Consider the following 2,114-nt stretch of genomic DNA (forward strand, 5'->3'; position numbering starts at 1 on the left):
GAGACGATCCGGCTAAGCTACAACAAGTCCCCGACGACCCGGAGCTGCGAATCTTCAATTCTTGTTGTCGGTATAACTTGTTTAATACTATTAAAATTGTAATACTCTTGTAATCTTTTGCTTGATATAGTTGTTGCATAAAGTAAATTCTCAACGAGCGTGGGCCTTGGAGTAGGAGTCACCCTAGGCTCCGAACCAAGTAAATTCTTGGTGTCTTTGTGTTTATTTTTCTTATTCCGCTGTGCATTTACTCGTACATTTTTTGAATATGAAAAGTGAAAGTCACGAGCACTATTCACCCCCCCCCCCCACTCTAGTTCTTCTTGATCCAACATAAAAAGATTACCAATCACTATGGTAGCAGATGATACCACTCAAACAAGATGATACTGTTGGACCGCTGGGCCGTCTAGAAGAGGGGGTTGAATAGCCTGCAAAAACAAAAGCACAATCCTTCTCGATCTTTTAACAAAACACGTGTATAAAATATAAAAAGCAATAAACAGAAAAGAAGAGACAAGAGGATTTACTTGGTTACAACTGGGGAGGTTGTTAATCCAAGAAAAATGTTGCGCTAACTATCTCCTTCAAGCGGAGAAGCCTCTTACAGCAATTAAGCACACAAATAAAGAAGCTAATCTAGAAATTGAGCATAAAAGTGTTGGAAATGAATTGCTTGGAATGAATTGAAAAGCTTCTGGATCAAGACTATATTTATAGCTTTGGTCGGGGCGACCCGAAGGGTTCCAGGCGCCCTAAGGGGGATAAAACTTTATCCCCCAACGTTCAAATCTCGATTGACATGATCCTGGTCAAAGTTCAGGTCCAGGCGCCCGGAATCATTCCGGGCGCCCCGGGCTGTTCCGGGCTCCCGAAATGGTTCTGGGCGCTCGGAGCCATAAAGTCAACACCAATTGACTTTTTCATCCGGGACCTCTGCTCCAGTTCAGTTCGTCTCGGTCCAGGTCTTCAACTCCGGATCCGCTCGCTTGGGTGATCTCGGCCATCCGGAAAAGGGCTCACCCGAACCCAACTCCCGACCTTCTCGAGCAGGCTTCTGCTCCAGCTTCTCGTCCCTTGGAATCACCGCATGCTTCCTTCTCGTCCGCTAGCATATTCATCCGCAGTCTTCGTCTCTCGGTCGCACCCCGTGCCTACCTTCTCGCTAGCTCCATCTCTTTCTCCTCGAGTAGTCTTCCACTCCAGCTTCTCGTCCCTCGGAACCACCGCACGCTTCCTTCTCATTCGCCGGTGTACTCTTCCGCAGCGCCTCGTCCCTCGGACGCACCGCGTGTTGTCTTTCTCGCTAGCTGCGTCTTCCGCTCGACTACCTATGCTTCTAAGCTCCTGCAGACTTAGACACAAGGTTAGAACAACACAAGACCTAACTTAACTGTTGATCACACCAAAACAACCTTGGGGTTCCAACAATCTCCCCCTTTTTGATGTGAGCAATTCAAGTTAAGCTAGGGTAAAAATAGACATAAAAATAAACTAACTAAATTTGCAATTAAGTGCAAAAAGATAAAAAAATTTGTCTACCTCCTCCTAGACTTATACTTTTCATTCTCTCCCTTTGATCACATAAAAAATATGGGGTTGCAAGAAAAATCTAAGGGTTAAAACTTAGAAAATTTTGAACATTTCTAAAAAAATTTCTAAGTTTTTGCAATCAATAAAACTTAAGTAAAAAAAAATTTACGTTTTTGCAAATATTAATTTTGAGAATTTCTTAAGCAAAAAATTTCTAAGTTAAACAACCTTCTACGTTAGATATTTTGCAAAAATTATTTTTTAAAAAAAATTTCTAACTTAAATCTTTGAGAATTTTCTGAGTAAAAATAAATTTAAGAAACAATTTATAATTTTTCAGAAGAATTTTTAACTTAAGCAAAAAATTTCTAAGTTAAAGAAATTTCTTAGTCCCTTTTTATTAAAAAAAACTTTGAAAATTTTCTAAGTATAAAAATTATTTATTATTATTATTTTTTGAAAAATTACCAAAACATGTTATAAAAAAACTTTTTCAAAGCATTATTAATTTCAACCTTAATACTTTATCAGAAAGTTAATTAAATATTTTATTTCAATATTTTGGCTTCTAGGTCATGGCG

Source organism: Zingiber officinale, chromosome 10B (assembly GCF_018446385.1).
Source record: "Zingiber officinale cultivar Zhangliang chromosome 10B, Zo_v1.1, whole genome shotgun sequence".
Taxonomy (NCBI): domain Eukaryota; kingdom Viridiplantae; phylum Streptophyta; class Magnoliopsida; order Zingiberales; family Zingiberaceae; genus Zingiber; species Zingiber officinale.